This window comes from Drosophila navojoa, chromosome X, assembly GCF_054131105.1.
Source record: "Drosophila navojoa isolate 15081-1374.11 chromosome X, UAZ_NAV_1.0, whole genome shotgun sequence".
Lineage (NCBI taxonomy): Eukaryota > Metazoa > Arthropoda > Insecta > Diptera > Drosophilidae > Drosophila > Drosophila navojoa.
Window position 1 is genome coordinate 6,375,576 of NC_142895.1, and position 19,833 is coordinate 6,395,408.

Sequence of the window (19,833 nt, forward strand, 5' to 3'; positions counted from 1 at the left end):
GAGCCACACGCAGACCATGCCCCCTTCGCAGCCATCTCTCTTTGGCTACGCCCATGGGCAATCGGCCAGATACAATATATTGCACGGCAGGGCATATCTATCTATAGCGACGTGTCGCGACTGTCTGGCATTTGTTTAGGCGTTTTCGATTTTTATGTTAAACTAAAGTGAAAAATTAACATAAATTACATGTAAAACTTATGGGCGCACGATTGGAGTCGAGTGTCGCAGCTGAGCGTCGCACTTCAAATGCAAAATCAAAATAAAATAAAAAAAAAAACAGAAAAAAATCAACTGACGCCAGTCAACTATTTGTTGTTGTCATTTGTCTGTCTATCTGTCTGGATTCCAGTTTCATTTGATTCGAGCTGATTTTATTTGGGGTTGCCAACAAATCGCTGAATAATAATGGAACAGCTAAATGGCACCAATAAGCTTCTGATTTGTGTGAAGTTTTGCTCGCATTTTCAGCGCTTATGTAAATCCATATTAATAATCATAAATAATGATGTTGCCTTTGCTATTTGCCAGTTGTTGTTAATGATTGTTGTTTTAGTTGTTGTTGCTGCTGCTGCTGCTGCTGCTGCTGCTTTTGCTGTCTGTGGTTAGCCAAAGACCTTCAGCATTTGCGGTTACAGCTTTGAGGCGTTGGCTGGTCATTTAATTCGAAATGATTTCTAGCTCATGGGGCAAGCTAATTTCACGTTCGTCCCATTGCCCAGAGTAGACAACAAGTTGCAGCCCCATCTTATGCTTCATCATCGGCATCAGCAGTCGCACCAGCAGCATCATCTTCATCTTCATCTCCATTTGCTGGCCAAATCGACTCGGAGTTTGCTTTTGCAATTTCAAGTTGCTTCATTTAATTTGCTGCTGCTGCAGCTAAACTTCATGCCACGTCAAGCTGCAACTGCTGCTGCTGCTGCTGTTGCTGCTGTTGCTGCTGCTGTTGCTGCCTCAGTGATTGTGTGTAGAATATCAATTACTTATGCTAAACACCTGCTGCATCGGAATGTCTGTCGGGCAACGAGCGCCCATTCTAAACCGGGCCTAAATACTCACTCGCAAGTACACACACACACAGTTACTCATACACGCGCACGCACGCTAGCACGCTTGCACTTATGCTAGCTCAAGTTTGTGCCTTAAGTCTTTCGATTTGGTTTTTTCTTCTTTTTGTGTTCTTCGCAAGTTTTTCTACAACTTATGTAGCTGCGACGGGGTCCATCAGTTTTTTAGTGCAGGCTCATATGGAACATTTGAATCTTAAATGAATATAAATATATCCCTGCCTACATTAAATATAAAAAACATCATTTTTAAATTTATAATTTTTCGTATCTTGAAGAACTAAAAAATTAAACAATGTTAATAAAAAAAAAAAACAAAAAGGCAAATTATAAAAAAAAAAAAATATGTGTATAAGAAGGACTTTAGGTTAAAAAAAAATAATATAATTTTTTTTTTTCAAATAAAAAACAAGTAACAAAATTTGGATAAATTATTAAAATAATATAAATATATATAATATAAAATAAATTATTAAAATCTATATTTTTAAACGCATATGTAATTTAATCTAAAAAAAAAAAAAATTATTTTAAATAATAAATCACAAAAAATGTTATGAAAAAGTATGAATATTATAATAATAAATAAAAATGTTTAAATTAAAAAAATTAGAGAGGTATATAAAATTTTATAGGTATTTAAAATTATTAATATTATAAAAATATTGAAAAAAAAAATCAAATTTGTTTTTAAAACTCTGATTTAATAATAATGATAATAAAAATATGTACACATATATTTGGAAAAAAGTTGTTCAAACTTAAGACATTTTTTTTATAGCCTAGAAGTCGTTTAGTATAAATGTATGTACATATTTCAAAATATATATTTTTATTGTTTTACATTTAACTTTTAATATTTATTGAATTATTTTCATTTTTATTTCCATAAGCTTAAAGCTATATAGCTTAGCTTAAAGTTATATAATTTAATATATATAATACATCGATTTATAAATATATTTAATTTTAGTTCAATCTACACAGAATAAATTTTTGTCAGTATTTTTATATGCAATTTAAAGAATTTATACATACTTGTATAAATTCTTATATGTATATGTGTATACACATATTTATTTAATGTAAAAAAAAGTACTATACATTTCTCATTTAAGTTAAAATTTTTCTTTAACCAGATATACATTTTATTAAAAGAAGAACTTTATATTTCTTATTTTAATAGATATTTGGGGCAAGTGTATTTGGTATTCGTTAGCCAGCCGTTGGCTACCGCAGTTTGTTCTCTGGCTGCTTGAGCTCGTTTTATGTTTGCTCATTCAACTGGCATCAACACGCCGTTTCGTGTAACGCAGTTGGGGCTGCTCAGCAGCCGCGGCTGGGCCGGGTCCAGGGTTCAGTTCGGCTGCAGCTCCGGCCAGGAGTTGCCCCACCCCAGCTGCTGAAGATCTGCGGCTGCAGATCGCATTCAGTCTGCGGCTGCGAGAGTCTTCAATGATTTGGTTTTTTTTTTTTTTTTTTTTTTATTCTCCTCTTCTTTGCTGATTCGCGTTTTTTAGCCGTTTTCAGTTTCGTTCTCGCTGTCGTTTTTGTGGCCGTGGCAGGCAGTTAACGTAGCTGCCTCTGCTTATGAGGTCGATTTTTCTCGAGTCTCGAGACTCGCGTCCCCCGACCCACCCGCTGGCAGCTGCAACAGCTGCCATAAATGGCTCGTATCATTTGCGGTGTTTTGTACTGTGCAAGACTTGTTACAATTAATTAACTGGCGCATCAATTAAACGCTGCAGTCCACGCTGGCCAACTTGGCCAAGTTGGCAGGCGCCGCATTGCCAAATCCCTTGGGATAGCCCCGGACAGGAAACCGAGTCTCGGGTATCGGACATAATCCGCAACCGATAAAAACTCAATTAATGGCCATCATAAAAACAGCAGCCGCATTCACAACATTCACTTAAGGCTTAGGGCCTCGCTGGCCAAAAAACAAAAAAAAAAAAAGCCGCTAGGGCACGCCTGCACCAGGTGTGGCACCTGCTGTAAACTGTTTTGCTATCGATGGCTCGATAAAAATACGTTTTTACGCTTCCCATTGAAAACTGACTTTTATCTATCGCAATCGATCTAGTTCTGAAAGAGAGCTGCCTTTAAAGTGCTAGTACAAGCAATAGACTTAGGATTTGCTGAGAAGACAAAAGTTTGGAGAGCACTTGGATTATAGACTGATTCCCATAATTTCTCTCTCTCTCTCTCTCTCTCTCTCTCTCTCTCTTTTTATACCCTGAACCCATTGAAAATGGGAAATCAGGGTATAATGGTTTTGTTAAAAGTATGTAACAGGCAGAAGGAGGCGTGGCAGACCCCACAAAGTATATATATTCTTGATCAGGGCGACGAGCTGAGTTGATTTAGCCCTGTCCGTCTGTCTGTCCGTCCGTCCGTCCGTCCGTCCGTCCGTATGTATGAACGCGTCGATTTCAGAAGATATAAGAGCTAGAGACTTCAACTTTTTTTTAAAATGTCCGTATATATCACGCGCAGATCGAGTTTATCACTAAAAAACGATAACTCATTCCGATACTTTTTTATCGATAAAAAACCTTATCGAAGATCAGTTAAAAAATTATATCTCCTACATCTTTCAAGCTAGAGTCTCCAAATTTAAAACGTATATTAAGAAAATTTTTAGAAAATTTCGGTTTTTGTTAAAATTTACCCCCCACCCCTAAATCCATCCCCTCACCCTCATCTTTGTAAAAGTCGTATATCAAATACTAGAGACTTGTCCTTCGGTATACACATACATTTAAACATTATAATTATGTTTTGAAAGTTTCATTACGATCGTACGTCTAGAAATCAAATTATTCAACAAGTAAGTTCTCATAATATTGCCACACAGCAGCGCAACCCAAGCGCAATCGCCTGTATATGCGTGTGTGTGTGTGCGTGTGTTTGTTTGTATGTGTATGTGTGGCCGTGTATTTGTTTGTATGTGTGTGTGTGTGTGTGTGTGTGTGTGTGTGTGTGTGTGTGTGTGTGTGTGTACGTGTGTGTGTGCTAATTATTATTGAAATATCAGTTCCTTGTAGGGTTCAGGGGATCTCGTAGTCGAGCAGTCTCGACTAGAGCTTTCTTACTTGTTCTTTCTTTGTATTTTATTTAACAACTTTTTTACTACCAAGCTGAATATTAGATTGGAATATAAACTTCCAAGGAATCTTAGAGCTAATATATGCAGCAGTTTATTAGTTATAATATTTTTTCAATATTTTTTTTTTTAAATATAGTATTGTTGCAGCTTTTGTCGTAAACTCTATAGCGCATTTATGTGTTATAATCTGTGTGCTAATCTGATAAGACAAACTTATTTTTCTACCATAAAAGAAAAGAGCTTTACTGTTCTCAAGCCACTGATTCCATTATTTGAGGTTATAAGCAAATCCTCTCTGTTATTCAATCTTATATATAACATACAAATGATACAATATATATCATCATATATCATAACAATTAAAGATGATCCAGAAACACACAAATTCGCTCCTATACTTAAGGCGCTATTGCACAAAAAACTTACTGAAATGAGTTTTTAATACTAAAGACCTTACTTTTAATGATGCGCTAATATATAATATACCAAATAAAATAAAATGGAAAAAATAAGATGCAAACTAATTTATCAGTTCATTTTGAGCTTATGACATTTTTATTTTTTATTGACATTTTTTGTTTTGTCATCTTTTTTAAATATTTTATTTTTCTTTTCTTATTTTTTTTTATTTTTATTTTTTTCTTTTTTTTTTTTTGTAAGATCAATAATTTTGTTAAACAAATGTCGTAAAGAGCTGAAGTTATGAATATGTTTTACTCCATTTGTAATACCGTTATCATTTCTTCTTTGTTTACTGAATTGGCTTATTATCGATTAAAATCGATCATTTCTTTTTTTTTAAACACTAAGAATTTTACACAAATAAATAGCAGTAAGTAGTTTAAATATATTCCCTAATAAAATCAAAGATTTGGCCAACTCTGTATACCTCCCTCTTTCTGATAAATTCACATACATTTATTTCACATACGAGATAAAAGACATTTGTTTTCTTTATCACATACAAGTGCATGTCATTCTAAAGCTCTAAAATTTTTCTATAGAAACTCTTTATGGAACAATAGTTATACAAGAATTCCCAAGTTCCCACAGCAAAACCCATAAGAGCAGAGCATATGTTTATGAGCATGTGTGTGTTTGTATGTGTGAATGAGCTACTTGTAATGTATATAAATGGGATAGAGAGAGCAGAATGATTAGAAGATCAGCTCTGCGTAGGATTTAGAGCAATCATCGGGCTAGTCGACTAGGCTAGGCGACTTCCGATAAGAACTATCTCACTTCTTCAAGCATAGGCAGGGTAACTAATTCAGACAGTTTCTGATTTTAACTTGACCTCATCAACATACATATATGTGATATATGCCCTCTTCACCCACAAGCCTTACTTGAATATTATAGAGCCTTCTCAATTTCCCATCTCCCATCGTAATCGTTTAATCAAGAGCAAAATGGCCAAACACTCTCTCTCGACTTTCAACTGAGCCACCTCTGGACAAATTGCAGTTGCTCTGCCATTAGCTGGCGCTGCTGTGGCTCTGCTCGTCGGAACGAAGCTGGCCATTAAATAACAAAACTAAGCAACTAATTGGAAGCAAACAATTCTGACTAAATGACGCTCTGTAATTGTGAGGCAGAGCGAGAGCGACTTGCTGTTGACGAAGAATCAAGTCGAAAATTAAATGTGATTTGGATTTTTCGGGCAGGTGGAAAGTTGTTTTTTTTTTTTTTATTTTTTGAGGGAAGCAACAAACAAAAACGAAAAACGAAAAACAAATGGAATAAAGTTCTCACAATTAAAATGAGCTTAAATTAAAAAGTACTTTTACAGTTTCACACTCTTGACACGCAGCTGGCGGCGTCTGAGCTGGCTCGGTTGGGTCGGGCGGTGTGTGGGTGGTAAGGTGAGCCACTCTCGAATTGATGGACAGCGTAACTGGAACTGGGTGAGTGGACCGAACGAGGAACCACTGCGGACGTGCTGGCCAAGTAAATGACTTATAATTGATATTCTAAAAACGGATAAGCATCGCTTCAGGCAGCGTCGCGGCGGCCCATTGCAATGGGCATCGCTATCATCATCATTATCATTATCATTATCGTTATCATTATCATTATCATTATAATGAAATTGCCGATGTCGATGGCCGTGGCCAGCGCGCGACTGCGACGCATTCCAGGCACTTTTGCAAATTGTTGTTATTGTGGCTGTGCTACTGTTGCTGCTGCCTCAGTTGCTGCCTCAGTTGCTGTTGCTGTTGTTCGGTAATTGCCACACGGCGGCAACTCAATCTTGCAGCAGCGCCCACGGACTCAGGCAGTCGCGCGCACCAATTGAAAATTAACATGTCCACGTATGCAAACGAGTGTTGCGTGCGGCTCCTGCTCGCCGCATCGCCGCCTCGCCACCTCGCCAACTGGCAAGAGGTAACTGCAACTGCATCTTTATTGTTGTCAATTTGGTGGCTGGCACTGCAAACGCCGTGCGGATGGCTATACGGCAGTTGGACGAACAGCAACGACGTCTCTAATAAGCAGCCAGCAGCAGCAGACCTTGGGCACCCAGCACGCAAAATAACAGCTCGACGCCAGTTCGCTCCACTTTATGGACGCGTTGTAAATCATGAAATGCAAATACGCAATGCACACACAATCAAGAAGTCTTTTTAGCCGAGCTGAGCCGAGAGCCAGACTTTTCATGTGCCTTGCACATGTCAAATATTTCAACACTCAAGCGGTGGCCTTATCGGGCTGAGTATCTTAAGTAAGCGGGTCACAGTTGGAGAGAGAATGGCAAAGATGCAGAAGAAGCATGCTTGAATGAGAGTGGAAACTGGAGTGATATAGTTACATATAAGACTGGCTTTGATTCTTGAGAATCGCAGAGAAAGGCTGAAGCAAAGGCGAGGAAATACCGATATAAGAGTATAGCTATAAATATTTTTATGTAGGTATATATAAGACTGTCAGCAGAGCTGTCCACAATTCATGAGAATCGCAAAGAAAGGCAGAGATCTAATATAGGCGCAGTTCAATTAGAGTAAAAGCTAAGATGATGCACATAGCATATCTTCAACTTATGAGAATAGCAAAGAAAGGCTGAAGTCTTGACAAAGAAGTAGGCAAGAAAGAAGCTCAGTTCAATAAGAGCAGAAGCTAAAGATGTACATATATATGTACATAGATCTAAGACTGTCAGCAGAGCTGTCCACAATTCATGAGAATCGCAAAGAAAGGCAGAGATGTGATATACGTGCAGTTCAATAAGAGTAAAAACTAAGATGATGCACATAGCATATCTTCAACTTATGAGAATCGCAAAGAAAGGCTGAAGTCAAGACAAAGAAGTAGGGAAGAAAAAAGCTCAGTTCAATAAGAGCAGAAGCTAATGATGTACACATATATGTACATAGATCTAAGACTGTCAGCAGCACAATTCAATCGGAAAGAAAGGCGAAGTAGAGCAGCCTCTTTTAGTAACATATTTCAACTAGTATTGTGTTAGACAGAATGATAAGAAAGAAGAAGAAAAAGCATAGTCAAATGACAGTAAAACTAAGATAATGTATATGGAATGTCTGCAAATTCATGAATTCATGAGAATCGCAAAGAAAAGCTGAAATTAAGAGCGTAAGAAACTAAACTTAGTTCAATTAGAGTAAAAGCTGAAATAATACAATATATACATACGTATGAGACGGACAGCGAAACGTATTTCAAGAATCGAATAGAAAAACTAAGCCAAAGACAGCACTATCTGAAACAAAATGTCAAACAGATTGCAAATGAAGAGAGAATGCATAACAGAATATATTTATATATAGTGTATCCAAGTCCAACAAAAGCTTACTACAATTCATGAGAATCACAAAGAAAGGCAAGCATATGCCTTCTCATGTATAAGCCCACTTGAGATTCTATATAAAGATTGATAGATAAGTATACATAGATCAAAATAGCTCCAGTTCCACATAAATACCTCAAGGTCTTTTTTTATATTCATTCATTGTGGTTATATTTTCTCTAAAGCATTTGCCATTGCTCTTCTAGATGAAATCTACTCTAATTAACAGAATTCTTTCGTCATGCTGTTCCGGCTGCTCTCAAGCGCTGAGCCAGTAACGAGCCAATGCTATATGTTGGGTTCTACAGCTGGGGCCTTGAACGCCTTACGCAATTCTCTCACAGAATTGTCTTACAATGAGTTAAGTCGCTTAGATTGCAAACAATTCCCAGACACCTTACACTCGAGCGGCACAGATTGGCTCGGAGACACTTGGAAGGCCTTTGTGCTTTTGGGATTTGTCAGCGATTATCCGATTGGCGTTGCTTTTTGGGGTCTAGGACGGAAGTTGACTGCTATAATTAATAAAGATTTCAATTTGCATTTGCCCACCTGCAATTTGAGGCGTTTGCGCAAGCGCCAAGCGGCGTTAGCGTCAACGTCAACGTCAACGTCAACGTCGGCGTCGACGTCAGCTGCAATCGTTATTTCGTAAATGCAGCAGCGGATGCCGAGTAGCGCGGCAGCCGCACCGTTCGCGAGCTCTGTAATTTGCAGCGCGAAATGCTTGAGTTGTTGGCTTTAACCAACACTTAGGCCAGGTGAAGTTGGCTCGGGTCCCAGAGCGGCGGTTACGCAAGCGTTTAGGCCAACGTTAATCAGCTGTTGGCAAATCAACGCCAATTGCCATTGTCTTTACCCGCATTTGGGTGACTTCATTCGAGCGACATCTAGCGGCAGCAGAAGAAAGCAGCTTGCCTGATGTGAAAATTAAGCCTGAGAATTGTATCATCGATGCCAGCTGGCCAACTGACACGACAGACGGACAGACGGACAGAAAGTGGCATAAGCCCTAGAAAAAAGTGTTGTAAAACATGCTGACAAATGACTCTCTCACACACACAGACACACACACATGCACCGCAACGAAATATGCAGCAATTATGCGCGATATTTCAGCTGCAGACATGCAACAGTTGGCCGAGTTAACACAGCCCGAGCCACCCAAGCCACCCCCTCGCCCACTCGCCCACTGACTGCACATGCATATTCTGTGCTGAGCTCATATTCATGACTGTCTCCAAGAGGGCGGCTGTCTCTCTCTCTCTCACTCCCACTCTCTGTGCAGTTCACACAACTAACTTATGTTTAGCTACAGCAACAATTTATGTGCCTTGTCCTTGCTGCATGGAATTGAAGGAGTGCCAGCAACTACTTTATGAGCATGCACAGAAAAACACACACACACACACACACACAGACACACACACACACACACATAGTCACTCACACACCCACACACATTAAGTTTTCTGTTGATGAATTTAAGTAGTTAGAACTGATTTCTGCTTCAAGCACTGCTTCACTCGTTTCTCACTCGAATTGGCAAACGTTTTTTAACTTCTCCAACTTCAGCTCCGAATGCTAATTCAATTTAACTCAGCTGCCAGTTGCCTTGGGCTGTTTGAATACGGCAAGAGACTATGCGGTTCAAGCATTGCTGCTGAGCTACTTATCATTATTATGATTATTAATATTATACTTATGATTTATTTACTAGAAATTAGAGCTAATATGCAGCCGGGGCCTTGGGCTTTGGCTGAGCTACTTAAAGTAAAGTTATTTGAGGAACAATTTTGTGGGGCAGACACTCTTTGATATAAAGTTCCTCGAATCTCTCTCTCTTTCTCTTTCTCTCTATCTCTTTTTCCGTCTCTCTTTCTCTCTCCCTCTCCCTCTCTCTCTCTTTCTCTTTCTTTATCTCTTTCTTTTTCTCTCTCTTTCTCTCTCTCTTTCTCTCTCTGTTTTTTTCTCTCTCTCTCTTTTTGTCTCTCTTTCTTTCTCTCCCCTTCTCTCTCTCTCTCTCTCTCTTACTCTATTTGCTTTCTTTCTCTTGTTCTCAAATTTACTAATCTACTCCGTCTCTCTCTTTTACCTGCACCCTCACTATCTACCATTTTAGTGTTCTACCATTCTAGTGTTACCTATCCCTCTGTCTCTCTTTGTCCCTCTCTTACTGTAAATCTCTTTCTCTCACTCTCTGTCTTTCTCTCAAGTCTCAAGTCTTCCTTTCAGTCTCCGAGTCTGTCCTTATTTTACTCTCATTCAGTCTCTCTCTCCCTTGTCCATCTTTTTATGCCTATATAATTGTCTTAGTTTCTCTCTTCCTATATATTTTACTCTTCTATTACTCTCTCGTTTTTGTCTCTCACTTCTTCTCTCTCTTCTACTCACACCTGTCTTTCGTTTTTTTTTTCTCTCTCTCCCTTTCTCGCCTCTCTTTCCATCTTCATTCTTTTCTCTTATTCTGGCAGTTTCTCTCCCTATCTTTTCCTTGTGCAATCTACCTATTAAACTCTCTCTATTGCTTATCCCTGCTTGCTTTTCTCTTTCCCTTCCTCCTCCTACTTCTCTCTGACACCTGTGTCCCAACAGCTTCTAGGTCCACTTCTTTGATTTATTTGCTAATTCTTTACCATAATTCCTGGCATATTTTTTCATAACCTAAACCTATTGAAAATGGAAAAACAGGGTACAATAATTTTGTTAAAAGTATGTAACAGGCAGAAGGAGGCGTGGCAAAGCACCCTCACTTGTTTTCTAATAACTTTTTGGCGAGCATTTGCAGCTGCGGCAGATAGAAACCAAAAAATAAACCAAAAAAACGAAACAAAAACAACAAAAAATAAAAGAACCAAAATAAAAAAAATAAAAATCGAAACAAAAAATACCTTCTTCATTGTCAATGTCTATTAAGCAAATGAAAACATTTCGCATTTGTTGGGGCGACAGGCGACAGGCAACAGCGACAGCAGCTGGAGACAAGCAAAAAGCTGGCTAACGCGGCGTATGCGCAACATCGCAAACAACAAACATGACAAAGAACTTTGCAACAGAATACGGCAATCTAACAAATAGCAATGAAAAACTGACAGCCTGACCGAGCTGGGGGGGGGGGGGGGGGGGGGGGGGGGGGGGGGGCAAGGGTGGGTGGTAGAGAGAGTGAGAGAGAGAGGGAGATGGCGGACTGAAGTCCAGCTATTTCGATTGTATTTAGCAAGAAAACTAAGAAACCAACTAGCTTGTAGCCAGTGACAGCAAACAAGGCGGGAGAGGAAGCGAGAGGGGGAGAGTGAGAGAGTGAGAGAGAGAGTGAGAGAGAGGGTGGATACAGTTGAGAGAGTGTGGCCTTGTGAAGTTCACGAAATTGGCAATATTTGCAAAACTTGCGCAACTAAATAAACAAGAAAATTTAATAAGAACGTAGCCCAGATGCAGACAGGTCAAAGCGAGAGAGAGAGAGGAAGAGGGAGAGAGGGTGGGGCAACACGTTAAGCGGTCAAAAAGTGAAGTTGAACAAGAAACACAAAACTAAATGGAGCGCGAATAACGTCGAGTGGATGCAGGCAAAGTAAGGGGCACAGCAAAAAAGAAAGAGCGAAGGGAGGGGTGGGGAGGGGGGGGCAGGGGCAAGGGCTGGTAGCGGGGGTGGGCTTTATGGTGTAAATATGACAAATGCATGCGCAATACAACTGTAAAATGCAATGAAAGTGGGCTGCTGTTGGCTGTGTGGGCGGTGGGTGGTGGGCGGTGGGCTATGTAGGCGTGGCAAGGCGCACAGCATGAAACAAATAAAGTGCTGTGAAATGCAACCAGTGTTGCGAAGCTTGACGATGAGGCAGGGCGGCAGTGAGGCAGGTGGGGTGTTAGGGCGGTACGGGGTATACGGGGCGCTGGCTGCAACAGGGTACCGTTATAGCGCTGTTGTCGCTGTAACAACTGCCCCGCGTGCCGCAATTCGCTGGACAATGGCACAAAGTAATTAATTTCAATTTGTAAAGTTCAGAAAAGGCAACGCGCAGTGGCACCAGTTCTCCATGCTCTCACCCTCCCCCCTCGCTCTCTCTTCCGGCAGCCCCTCCCCCACCCTGGAAACGTGTGACAAGCTGAAATAATTGCACCGCATGCAGATAAGCGGCGCCCCAACAAAGCAGCTGCCACAGCAGCAGGCAGCAACAATGCCCAGACAACTTAATGTGCAACAAGAGATAAAGAGAGACAGAGACAGAGAGAGAGAGAGGGAGAGGGAGAGTGAAGAAGCGTGCAACCTTAAAGGCGATGCATCTTGCTACCCCGCCACGCCCCCAAATCTTTCAAGTTGATTTCAATGTTTAGCCCCAAACATTTCAGTTTGCAATTTCCCTTTCGTTTGGCTCGTTTCACTTGCTCCCTTCTGCTTCTTTTCTTCTTCTTAGTTTCGCTTGCATTTTGTATTCGTTCTCGTTTTGTGGCCCATAAACAAGAGCATGCCGAGTGATCGACTAAGGAATACCCAGCACACAAGTTGTTGCTGTTGTTGTGTTTGCTGTGCCAGAGTCGTTTTTTTTTTGCGGGGAATACCTGACTAAGGAATACCCAACATTCAAGCCAGCTGTTGCTGTTGCATCTACTGTTCCTGTTTCATTTCACTATATTACCATTTCATATGGGGAGTACCTGACTGTGCTATGCCCACCAAGCATACTGCAATTACTGCTACTGCTCCTGCTCCCACTCCGGCACCCACTACCACTACTGCACCATTATTTGACACTCAAGACTTGTATTGTACATTTAAGTATATTCCTACTGTTAATGCTTCACTCCTTAAAGTTGAGAGCTTCTCAAACTTTTGAGGCTATAAATTGAACAGCTTCGGTCTATTCTATATATCTATATATATCTTATAGGAATCTAGTTTTGAAATTTCGTATGCTTCGCTCATCTGTTTATAGATATATATAAAATATTTGGATATACAGTAGAATCCGATTATATTGGCACTCAAAGGACAACCCTTGATATATACGACAGACGCTATAGTCTTATAAATTATATAACTATACATAGCTATATATGAAATATATAAGAATTTTTGTCCCTACTATCGTATGAATGCTATAAGCGGAGTCGTTTTAACAGACTTCAACTGTATATGAAATCATTTCGCAGCAAATAAAATAAGATGTCTTAAATTATTGAAATTATATTGCAAAAGCGAAATGATATATTGATAAAAAAAATAATGGTCTAATTATTATTTTATTATTATTATTATATATGTATATGAACGACTTCATTACATGTAATATTATCCTATCCGTAATGACTTCTGAGCCCACGATATATGATTCTAAATTTCAATATATGCATCTCGCATTCACATAAGATAGATACAAAACAAAGCCAAGACTCGCCCATCATAGCCCATTCACCCATTCACAATGGGTAAAAGAAACGTAAAAAAAAAGAGAAACAAAGCAAAACAATGCAATAAATTAATGCAACATAAATTTACGGCCTACTGCAGTGCTGCATTGTAACAACAACAACTATGACAACAACAACAACAATGGCAACATTTTGTGTCCGTTTGCAATTTCTAAATTGGCTGCAAAATAACAATGCGAATCGCGTTTGAATACGTTTCTTAAAGGACAACAGAAATTGGGCATAGTTGAGTAGAGCTTCACTCGATTGGAAACTCAATACACTGCACGAAATGTGCAGGCGAAAGGCCAAATGCAATTGCAATAGAAGAAGAAGAACTAGAATAATACATATACGTAAAAGTCAGTGTGTTGCATAGATTCAATGTGATTTTCCCTCAGTCAAAGAATCGCCCTCTGCTTCTATCTCTCTCTCCCTATCTATATATACATAAAGACTTTCTATTAATTATAGTCATGATAAGCAAACGTCTGTCGTCTGGTAGCCCAGGCAACTGATTGAATGCCTCGCACTGCACGTGACGACCTGTATTAATTATATATGCAGGGCACTAGATAGGGACACGATGTTGAGGTCTAGATGACCCACTCAAATGCCAAGTGCGGTTTTATTGTGCTCAGTCAAAGGACAGAGCCGACTGTGCTAATTAGAGACGTATCACCAGACACATGTTGGCCAAGAGAGTTCGTACAGCCAATATGGGCGTGGAGTTACGCCAGGAGCTGAAATGGGTTAAAACTAGCTATGGAGGGTGACATTAAAGGGCAGAGGAACACAACTGGTAGAACCTACATATATAACTCCCTTAGTTCATATTCCGATGAAAGAGATTTGAGATTTTGTTGTTTAATATTGCCAGTCCATATTATTCTGTGAACATACAGTTTCCAAATTTCGTTAAATTATCGATAACTTATTTCATAAACTGCTCTTTGATAAACCTACTCGTAATTTATCTGCAATAAATTGTCGAACAAATCCTTCTATCAGTCAAAAGTTAATGGCATTTCACATATATTGTAGCTGCTTAAAGAGTTGAAACGCACACACACTCACGCCTATTCCCCCTGGTCTGGGTATTTCAGTATTTTCTGTTTTTATCTCACTTTTTCAATTGAGTTCTGGACAGCGAGGCTCCTACACAGTGCTACAAGTGACAGAGTGCAGCTACTGGTAAATTATGTGCATGGCTATGGACAATGTTTTATGAGGCATGCATCTCCCACCCCTATGCACTCTCACTCTCCCTCTCCCGCTCTGCCTCTCTGTCTCTCTCTCTCTCGTGCACTGCTCTTGCGCGTGTGTCATAATTTACAAGCGAACAGTTGGCTAGCGAAAGGATCTGAATTTGGAGCCAGCTGATACTGATTAGGTTTTCTTGTTTTGTTTCTTACTTGTGTATGCCCTAACAGAGAGTATGATGTGTTTTTTGAGCCATTTGAGACTTATATGAAATATGTATCTACTTAAGAGTGTATAATGAGTAAGGGAAGTTTAAAATAATTCTAGAACCTGTTTGAGACAAGTCTCTCTAGACTCTTAAGATCTATAAGCCGGAAACTATAAAACAAGAATTTTTAAAAATTAATCGATCAATTAATCGATCCTATTTTTATATGAATATCTTTATGGAATATGTGATATAATTTATTAAAATTTCATTTTAAAATATAAACGACTTCAAACTAAATGTTAATTATTAATCGATAAAATACATAAATTTTCTTCTGAAAGTGTTATCGATTAATCAGCAATCGAGCAATTTAAATAAATTGTGGTTAAATACAGATATTGTCACCTAAGAATATTATCAACTAATTATTAATTGATCAACTCAATAACATTTAGGTATACATACATATGTATATATTTGTATACTAATATTAGCCCTCACCTTACACGCTCATCTACAAAGGAAACCTCTCGATTATATAAATGTGATTTCCTCTTTTGTCGTTGGTCTACAAATTACACTATCGTGACTATTTGTTCCAAAAGTAACTGATTGAAATGTATATGTGAAGAGTGTGTAGACAAAGTGGAGAAGTTTTCTGAGAAAATGGTGAAGCAGCAACCGCTAATTAAAAATGCATTCGTCTTCTGTAAAAGGAAAGAAAGAAGAATACCAAAACCGTTTTGGCCCGATAACTGGGCAACATCAGCGGCTACTGCTCTGCTCTGCTGTGCTCAGTTTTGGTTGGCTCGGTCTGTCTGGCATAAATCTTTATTATCACGAAACGACAAACGACAATGATATACCACAGCGAAACAGAGTATCGAAATGGAGCACGATGATGATAAATTCGGGTGTACGAAATGAAGATATAAATAAGTATACAGCCAATAAAGCATAAGACATTAACTTGTTTGGCTACCAGCTCCACGCAGATGAAGTGAAACTTAATTAGCTACGCTGTGGCTGTGGCTGGCCGGGTCGATGGAGGGCAGCACTGGGGGCCTCTGATTGGATCTCGCTGTGAGTCGCTGCGGCGTCTGTGACTAGCATTGGCATAGCATTTATGAGTCGGTGGTCCATCATGATGTGGCTAATGAAGTGCATACAGTTACATTTGCACTTTCAGCGCCTTTCATTAGTATTCGCACTAATTGTTACCCCAGCCGGGGCATGGCGGGCGGGCGCACAATTTCTTTCGACCCTCATTTGATTGGATTTGCCAGGCCGCCACAGTTCGGGCCCAATGCAAACAATCAAAACTTGCTTCAGCATCACCAGCAGCAGCAACAGCAGCAGCAGATGCTAATGAAGTCATCTCATCAGCGTGTTGCATACAAATGCGTCGCATTCGCCTGCTGCCAATTTCCGCTCTTGATTTATGCTGCAAAATGTTGCAACAACAGTAACAGCAATAACTGGCAATTGGCTAGCGCCGGCAATAGGCAAAATCTGTGAAATCGAAAAACGACAACAATCAAATCGCTGGGCGCAAAGGCGCCGCTGATTGATGACATTGATTGATGATGTTTGCCGGCCCAGCAATAATTATGCCAATTACAACGGACTGATTTTTATTTCACATCTGCTGGCCTTTTTTTTCGCAGAAAATGGAAAGAAAAAGGAAAGACTCTGATTTAAGGCAGGCTCAATCAAAGCTATTTCAATTTGCTTGACTTGATTGAGCACTTGATTGATGAACAGCCAACTTGAGAGGTTCTATTTAAATTGATAGTAGGTATTGAGGGTAGGTATATGACACTACGAGCTAAATGTTTGATTAAGTCTATAAGGGGGCTAGAGTAACTAATATATACATAAAACTTATATTTCTGTTTACTTGATTGAAGACTTGATTGAAGCATGGCTGGCTTCAATGACTTCATTTTCAATGCTTTATATTTGATTGAATTAGTTTATGTAGGATAGGTTATACATGGGAACTCCAGGTCTCGAGCTCTATATCTATACAGTTGATTGAGGATTTGATTGATGAACAGCAAACTTGAATATTTATATTTCTGTAATCTTGATTGAAGACTTCAATGACTTCATTTCAATGCTTTATATTTGATTGAATTAGTTTATGTAGCACAAGTGGGAACTCCAGGTCTCCAGGTCTCAAGCTCTATATCTATACAGTTGATTGAGGATTTTATTGACGAACAGCAAACTTGTATATTTATATTTCTTTAATCTTGATTGAAGACTTCAATGACTTCATATCAATGCTCTATATTTGATTGAATTAGCTTCTGTAAGACAGGTCAATGAACATGGAAACTCCAAGTGTCGAACTCTATATCTATACAGTTTATTGAGGACTTGATTGATGAACAGCACACATGTAAGGCTCTATTTAGATTGTTATGCAAAGGTATTTATATAGAAACTACAAGTTAATTGATTGAATTAGTATAGAGGAACGCAAGACAACTAACTTAGGGATTCTTAATTTTGATTTGTATTGCTCTATACTTGATTGAAGACTTGATTGATGCATAGCTGGCTCCAATGGCTTTGATGAAATTGGTTTGTAATCAATATATATAACAGGTCAATCAACATGGGGACTCTAAAACTCTATTTCTATGCAGTCGATTGAGGTCTTGATTGATGAACAGTAAACTTGAATGACTTCATATTTGAATATTAGTACTCATAGAGGCTACAAAGCAAATAGAAATTGCATAATAAATTGAATAAATTTTGTATTTAAGCTAAGCAGATCTTGACAAGTTCTAGCTTAGGGACTTCAGGGAACTACGCTGTAGAAGATACAGCTCTGACCAGGATAAACTAATATCTGGAAATTGTAATGATATAAATATATGATATATAATATAATAAATATATAATATAAGAATAATATAATAAATATATGATATTTCTATGATATATAACATTTATGTGAGGTCATATTCTCAATATTTCTAGAAGTTTCTTGCTGTGTATCTGCTGCTCTCACTCTCTCATGTAAGACTACAAAAAAAAATTTAATTTCCAGCTATTTCAGCTACATAGATTTCTTATGTTAGATAGCGCAAGTCAAAGACACGGCAACTGCTAACGGATTGTGGACAATGTTTCTGCTTTTTGCCAATATTTTCCAAGAAGCCCGGAAATGAATCTATTCAGCCGAAACTGTGCGGCGAAACAAACGCAATTGCCAAACACCTAAGACATATTTTGCTGCAATTTTTGTTTTGTTTTCTTGTTAATTTTATCAGATTCTTGGGCGCAGCAAGCAGAGAAAGAATAATGAATTAACCGTAGAAGAGACAACAATTAAGACAGTGAAACATTTGACTACCTTCAGTCGAACTGAGCCCAAATAACAGCAGCTGAAAAAGACATGCGGGTATAAAGAGAGAGAGAGAGAGAGAGAGAGAGAGTGAGAGAGAGTGAGAGAGAGCGAGAGTGTGAGGCAGGTTGATAGTGACTATGAAAAAGAGAGATGAAACCAAAGATTCGCAACAAAAATCTGCTCAATCACTTTTCACTTAACCCAAACACAAGAACTTCAAGTTGATGTACGAGAGCCCATGCGGAGGCTGCACCGATTGTCGAGGAGAGCAAGGGGCAGGAGGGGAATAGCACACAAAGGCATGGCAAATGGGTCAGAGCTAAGAGGGGGCAGTCGACTCCGGGGCGGGCATAAAAGGAATAGGCATGTGTAAAAGTGATGTGTGGGCTTTTGAACACCAAAAAATAAAAGAGAACAAACAACAACAACAGCAACAACAGCAGCGACGGCAGCAACAGCAGCAGAAGAGCCAAGCGGAAAGCAAAAAGCAAAAGCAAACTTTACTTCGATGATGATGATATGCAAAAAAGGCCAAGTCGGGAGCAAAGAGCACAAGCCGTAAGAATTGGGCAACAGCACATGTGCACACACACACGCACACACACACACACACACACACACGCCTGATATTTAATTCCTACTCCAAAGAGAAGAGGAGGAAGCAGAGGCAACAAAAAAATATAAAAGCGTTGCTACGTCAGCAGCAGCAGCAGCAGCCAAGGCAACACTTGACCCAAAAAAAGAAGAAGAAGACGAAAAAGTAGAAGAAGAAAATACAGCAAAAGTGCTTTGCCCAAAATATTTAGCAGCAGATAAAGTCAACATGGCAAGGCCTAAACATCCTGGCCCAGACGACTATCGCAAGTCGTGATTGATAGTGAACGAGTCACGTGAACTGCCACCGAAAACGCCAAATCAGCGATAGGCGATAAATATTAAGCAACGAGGCTTGAACGTCCATTTTTTCATTATTATTATTATAAGTTTTTCATAATTGTTAATAACAGCTAAGAACGTTGCAGTCGGGCATAAGCGACTGCAGAATACGCTTTCACAGCCCAAGAGATTCATTATCTGATTTTTCATAATCCCATATACAAGCCCATATATATATGTATTTATAATATTTTAAGTCATCAAACTTGAACATGAATAAAAATATATAAAAAAAAAAAAAAAAAAAAAAAAATATATATATATATATATATATATATATATATTTTTTTTTTTTTTTTTTTTAATATTATATTTAAGTAGAAAAGTAATGTGTCCTGTACTCTTAAATTACAAAAAAAATATATATATTTATATACATATTTATACAACACAACTTCTCTGTATACTACAATTGATTAAAAATAAAGTGTTCCATATAAATAATATATAAGAAAAAAAATATATATATTTGCATGTATATATTTTGAAAATCGATGTAATAAATATATATAACTTTTTTCAATATATGTGAAATCAATCAATATCAATATATGTAATAGGCAAACAACAAATAAAACTAAAAAGAAATGTTTAAATCTATATAATCTGCCTCAATGAATATATAGCTATTAATTGAAAAATATTTATATATATGTATAATACAAAAAAGCAAAGCTAAAAAAAAAAAAAAAAAAAAAAAAAAAAAAAAAAAAAAAAAAACAT

General features: G+C 38.4%; 1 long non-coding RNA gene across 1 annotated transcript in view; it reads left to right on the forward strand.

The window, feature by feature from the left end:
* The window catches only part of LOC149090557 (uncharacterized), an 81,503-nt gene extending 61,670 nt beyond the window's left edge, over positions 1-19,833 (forward strand). Inside the window, exon 2 of the long non-coding RNA XR_016197574.1 lies at positions 19,781-19,833. This is a non-coding gene — a long non-coding RNA (uncharacterized LOC149090557). The remainder of the gene's footprint in view (positions 1-19,780) is intronic.